This window comes from Arvicanthis niloticus, chromosome 3, assembly GCF_011762505.2.
Source record: "Arvicanthis niloticus isolate mArvNil1 chromosome 3, mArvNil1.pat.X, whole genome shotgun sequence".
Lineage (NCBI taxonomy): Eukaryota > Metazoa > Chordata > Mammalia > Rodentia > Muridae > Arvicanthis > Arvicanthis niloticus.
The window spans coordinates 20,432,045-20,438,580 of NC_047660.1; the positions used below are offsets into that span (position 1 = coordinate 20,432,045).

Below are 6,536 nucleotides of genomic sequence, written 5' to 3' on the forward strand. Positions count from 1 at the left end.
GAAGCCACAGCTCCTTCTGTCCTTGCACATGTGTGTCTGCTTCTCATCTTCGTGAATGGCTATCGGTTCTCTTAATGCTTTCACATTGTTCTCTACCAGTGTGGCTGGCTCTCACCCCTTATCACAGGCATATCTCTTGCTACTTAAAATGCTAGGCTAACTCTCGGGGGGCATCTGTTGTGCCAACTTGGTTGTGTTATTGATAGTTGAATAACAGTTTTGCTTGTATCTGCCCTTTTGGATCCACACATACTTTAGTCACAAGCTACACATGAGGCTTCTTCCTTTTTTGTTTTTCTTTCCCCCTTCAACTTCCGGCACCTCAGGTTGGCTCTTCATTATTCCCCTTCTGTAACATCATATGAAGGTTCTTTAAGTGCAAATCCTATTCTATCACTCTTCTTTTACATACATTAAACAGAAATTTAGCTCTTCCTTTGCTACTCCCTTCATCTAAAGCTTTCTGTGATTTTAGCCAATTTGATAAAACAGACTTCTAAATCCTGTTATCGATCGATTGGAGTATTTCTTCTCTCTATTTAGATAGAAATAAAGAATGTATAGGTGTAGCTTACTTTTCTCATTAATGATTCTGGCCCTCAACTGCCACAGGCCAAGAGTCTGAGTTGATAGACCAACACATAGCTTTAAAACATGAAAACTAGAGACTCAGGGTGGCAGAAACTTAGAGTCCTATGTGCTCAAGTTGGAAGCTTTGTGCCTTGGATTCCACCAGTAAAATCTTGAATTTAGGCAACAGGAAGCCATGGTAGCAATCAGCAAAAGCCAGCAGCCCATGCTAGTGTGGCAAGTCCTAGGAAGTTCTTGTATGTTGAGCCTCTCAGCTTCTGCAAAAGCTAGTGTTAGAGGTCTCAGACTAGTGCTTCCAAAACCTTGGTTTGTAAAGCAACTCATTTGATTCCATCCAACCAAAGCAGTGTCTGCAAGCATGTCTATTGCATCTGCTCCTCACCTTTTCTGTCCCTGGATGCAGTCTGAAACTCTTCAGATACCCTCTTGTTATTATAGCCAATGTCATCCCTGCCATGGATATTGTTGCTATAACCTCTACTGAGGTGGTAAATGCTACCCTCCTCCTTCCTTCAGAAGTAGGGAAAAAATCAAATTGGAAAGGCTGTTTATTGGGTGTAATTTTGCAATATCAGGAAGCAGCAAAAAAGGTTATCTCTCCATGCAAAGGAAGATGTTGACAAGTGAGCTGTAGCCAGAAACCTGTTTGACAACAACCATGGTGCAACATAGCATGAAAATAAAAGACTATGTTTGCATTGATCATGGAATAGTCTATGCAAATGAAAAGTTGTGTTTTCATCTATAAAAGCCTTCTGGTGAGCTACTGGGAGAGGTGTTGCTCCTCTGACCTTTTTGGAATTGGCTTTAGAGGCATCTAAACGTCATTGAAGTTTGTCTTTCCTAGAGCCCTGCTCTTGAAGGCTAGTCTCGAATAGACATGACCAGAGGTTGCCTTTACAGGGGTCATTTGCAACTTTTGGGATGTCTTCAGAGGAATATAGTTTCCAAAACAGCCAAGATGATATGAGGGTGAGGGTGGTCCTGCCAGTTACTAGTAAGGGAACTGCTTGGACAATAGTTTCTCATTCAAATTGCCAGACGTAAGGTAAGGACCAGTCAAACCACCTGTTAATGACCATTTTAGTCAGTCACAGCAAGCAATAAAGGATGTTTATGATAATAATTAATGAAAGCTCAATCTAGAGCTGATAATTTCAGTAGCATGTTATAATATTTAGCAACGCCCTGAAATGCTTCATTATTGCTCCCATATCCAGGAAGAGATGGGTTCCTCTGATCTGTCTCAGCATGGCATTCAGATGCTCCCATTCACTGGTACCAAACTGGAGGCTCAGGTTTATCTCTACCAAAGTACAGCCTCATGTCATAGCAATTCTGAATTACCTTGGGTTTTCATTTTCTGTATTTGCAGACTTTAATCATTAATGTGCACTTTATTTCTTGTACATCCTATATGGCTTCATCTTTGGTTGATGACTAGAGTGTTTTGAAAGATCTTGAGAACCCCAGCTAGCTCCCACAAAGAGTGTGGGCTTTGGTTTCCCTGCTTTCTGCCGGCTCTGATGAACTTTAAAGTGTAATTGTTGGGGTTGCTTTCATTCTCTGTAAGTTTCAGCTTCTTTTGCTTTATTTTACATTCCTAATGCAGTTTCCCCTCTCTCCTCTCCTCCAGGTCCCTCCCTCCCCCTCCTCTTACTCTATCCCCTATCCCTATCTCCTCAAAGAAGGGGAGGCCTCCTATGGATATTAACCACCTGGCCTCTTAGTAGGCTTCCCAACCTTCTTGAGTTGGAAAGATGGCTTAATGGTTAAAGTGCTAGTTGTAGAAGTAGTTAAATATGATTTTTGCTGAATTTTGATAAAGACTCTTACAAGCAGTGGTACTTTGTCTACACCCCCAATGCAAACTCATCTTTGGTGGATAGCTTGCATGTTTTGAAATATCTTGAAAAATCATTGCTAGATTTAATCTATTACAATTCACTGGGTGGTGGTCACAGTAATAATTGTGTGCCCGTTGAGAACACAGGCTTGGTGTCATGTAACAGATCCCTCTTACACTGGCACATGCTGCCAATTTTCTCAAGACTCCCAGAAATGTTTTTAAATCTTTATATAGTGTCCAGTTTTGTTGACTTCAGCTCCAAATTATAAATGGTAACATATACTTTTTAAAATGTGTGTGTATGTGTGTGTGTGTGGTATATGTGTGTGTGAGTGTGTGTGTGTGTGGTATATGTGTGTTTATGATGTGTGTGTGTGTGTGTGTGTGTGTGTGTGTGTGTATCAGTAGGGGTAAGGACATGCAAGGGTCAGAGCATGGAGGCCTGAAGACAATTTTTACTTTCTACCTTGTTTAAGGTAGGATGTTTTTTTCTGTGTTGTTTGATGCTATGTATAACAGGCTAGCTAAGGTCCCTGGGTTTTCTAGAGATTCCCACAGCTCTGTTTCCCATCTTCCCACAGGTTCATTTGTATTGCCGGCACATACTAACATGCCTGGATTTCCATGGCCTCGAAGGATTTGAATCGGGTCCTTGAACAACACATCCTTTACCCACTGAGCCGTCTTCCTAGCCTCTCCTGAAGATACCCAATCAAACAGAATCAAAGCTGTGGATGCTATTAATAAACCACGATCTCTTTCTATAACCAGTACGTATTTCTTTTTTTTCCTTTTGACCTTGGGCTGTGTCTCAGGGCATTCTGCTGTTTCCAACCTCTCTCTCCCAATTTCAATTCATCCTCAGGTGCTAATTAAAATGGCAGGTGTTAAATTGATCATTAGCACGCTTCAGCTCCAGCTCTGAGCCCAGAAATCCCTCCAGTGATTCTGGGTTTCTCCCAGTGTAATGCCTCTTTCTCTAGGCATTCTCTGCTTCTTCTCTCTGGTAGTTCTAACTGCATCCTAACGAGAAAGCAGACAGCCTGGCATGTCAGCCCCAGCTGTTCCTCATTCATTTCTCATGCTCACTTCCTCTAAGAGATAATAAAATTCAATTTACTTTTGTTTACTAGTGGACCAGCATTTTATTATTTTATTATTTTTCAGAAAGAACAAAAACACAGCAAAATTGTGTTTGATGGATTTCAGACAACCCTCATTCAATCTTCATGCCTCCCAAGTATGCAATCTATACATGATATGCTTACATTAGACATAGTCAATGCTCATTTAATTTGATTATATTATAAACACCTGATACCTACAGTCTTAAGAGATTTTAAATACATAAGCAGAACTGTAAACCACAGTTACATGGTTGTATGACAGATATGTAGAATTTAGTCCTTTATTACATATTTACCCTGCTTTTATCCATGTTGCCATTTTAGATACCTCACACAGCAGGATCATGTTGTTGAGCTTGTGAATTTTTTTCAGTAAAATAATTTTACTTCCTAACACAGTAAACATATACATCCACCTTGCACATCTACGCACAAATGACTTCCATGTCCCCTCGGCTTTGAAAGCTAACGTTTAGTTTAGTCTTGGTTGAGATGCGAGGTGTCTAGCTGTCTAATCTGAACAAACTGGACCACTCACAGCAGAATCTACTTCGTTAGGTGAGCTACAGAAATTCAGAGCCTTGAAAAGCTACTATACTTTTGCAACTAAGGCTTCTAATTGAACAGGATGCAGCCGTATCAGCTCGTGTTCCAGAGGAATCTCATCAGTTCTTTTGGTGATGGAACCATTAATCCACATCCGTCAGCAGTGAGCAGGCAGATTCACAAGGTGGTGGTAAAACATCCACCATGCCTTTGGCAGCATCAGGATCACACTTGAAGGGGCTCTCCGACACAGTGATGTTCATGCAACTGATTCCTTTCCCATCTGTTTTCTTAGTCAGTAATGTTTTCTAGTAGTCATGGTTTTTTTTTTAATAATGTCAACTGCAACCTCCTTGTCTTCTTTAAATTCTGCATTGAATACAAACTCATTTTCTGGTTTTCCATCAGGAACCTTATACCTTCTAAATCAATCAATGGTAGCTTCTAAGTAGCCGGGTTTCATCCATTTAACATCAGAAATATCGTTATAATTGACTGCGTCTAGATCTTCCACAATAATGGCAATGACCTTCCATTTGGTCTCGCCCTTGTCGATCATGACCAGTATGTCCAGCACCTTCACCCTGATTATCTCACCTCTGGCACACCTTGCTTCCAATTTCATAAATGTCAACTGGGTCATTATCACCACAGCAGCTGGTGTGCTTGGCACTGTGTCTGGCGTCTTCCCACGTCTGAGGGATGGCACCATAGTTCCAGATGTACCCTTTACAAGGGAAGAGATTCACAACATAGAGGAGTTTTCCCTTTTGTACATCTTGCTTACTTGGGCTTTAAAGGGTCCTTTTTAGCAATCTCCATTTTTGCATTTGACAAGCATGGAACCTCAACCACCATGTGGAACACATTCTTGTCTGCATAAATTGGAACATCATGAAATGGAGAGATATACTGCCCTTTCTCATTTTTGATGAAGACATGGTACTCGAGGGTGAAGGGCGTGGTGCACTCCTCACTGCTGAAGCCCCTCATGGTGTCTGAGATGCACCGAAGCTGCTGCACAGCTATACAACCACACAGCCCAGACCCGGAGCGGCTGTGTTAAGGAGCGAGCTTGTGATTTTTTTAATCATTAGGATTAATATCCTCTACTTTTACTTGTATTTTCTCACAAGAAATAATTTTCTTTGGTAGAGCAGAATTCTATCCTACTGTTTGTATATAACACGTTTGCTTTACCCACTCATTTGTCAGTAGGCATTGGTGTTGTTCCCACATCTTGGCTATTGTGAACAAAGCTACAATCAACATCAGTGTTCACATCCCTTCCCAATTTCAACTGCAATGTCATTGAACAGGTATTCAGAAGTGGGCTTTCTGGGTCACCTGGTATTTGTGTTGTTAAGTTTTTAGGCAACTCTATATTATTTACCCATATCTAGCATATATACATGAGTATCCATTTCCACTTATAGTGTATTATAAAAAGTTGGAAGAATAACCACAATATTGGCTCTAATTCAAATAAAGCAGGTGTTATTGAGAAATTCCTGATCTCAGGTAAAGAGAAACTGAAGATATTCCTCCTACAACTCATGGAATAGACGATTTAGCGACTTAAGTGCATGAATCACAAAGTAACTTTATCAAGTTTTTCTTTAAATTTTAGAATTTAAAGTGTGTCTGTGTGTGTGTACGCAAATGCATACACTATTGTTTGGAAACCAGTGAAGAATTTTCAGGAGTTGATTCTCTCCGTATACTTTGTAGGTCTGGGGATTGAAACACAGGTCTTCAAGCTTGACAAAGCTTTTATCTGCTGAGTCATCATGCAGGTCCTGCTTCACTGTGTTTAATGGTATTTATAATCGGAAGTAGATTTCCTAATTTCTCTTAAGAGATTATCAATTTTGTGTGTACATTCAGCTTACCTAGGGGATTTCAATATTTACTGAAGATGATGTTCTACTTCAGAGACTGAAAGTTAGTGTGGGTGATAGCATGGACTTTGGTATACTTAAACTCCCTATAAGAATGTAACTTGAAGCAATGTTGAAATACATTTTTTTATATCTTCGATTTACCCTGCCACTTACACACACAAAAAGGAAAGAAAAAAAGGAAGAAAGAAAAAGAAAAAAAGGAAAGGAAGGGAAGGGAGGAAGGAAGGAAGGAAGGAAGGAAGGAAGGAAGGAAGGAAGGAAGGAAGGAAAGGGAAGGGAAGGGAGGGAGGGAAGAAAGAAAGGAAGGAAGGAGGGAAGAAAGAAAGGAAGGAGGGAAGAAAAGAAGGAAGGAAAGAAGGAGGAAAGAAAGGAAGGAAGGAAGGAGGGAAGAAAGGAAGGAAGGAGGGAAGAAAGGAAGAAAGGAGGGAAGAAAGGAAGGAGGGAAGGAAGGAAGGAGGGAAGGAAGGAGGGAAGGAAGGAAGGGAGGAAGGGAGGGAGGGAGGGAGGGAAGAAAAGAAG

General features: G+C 40.7%; 1 pseudogene; it reads right to left on the bottom strand.

The window, feature by feature from the left end:
* Positions 1-4,232: 4,232 nt before the first annotated feature.
* On the bottom strand, positions 4,233-5,106 carry LOC117706000 (inorganic pyrophosphatase pseudogene; annotated as a pseudogene).
* Positions 5,107-6,536: the final 1,430 nt, after the last annotated feature.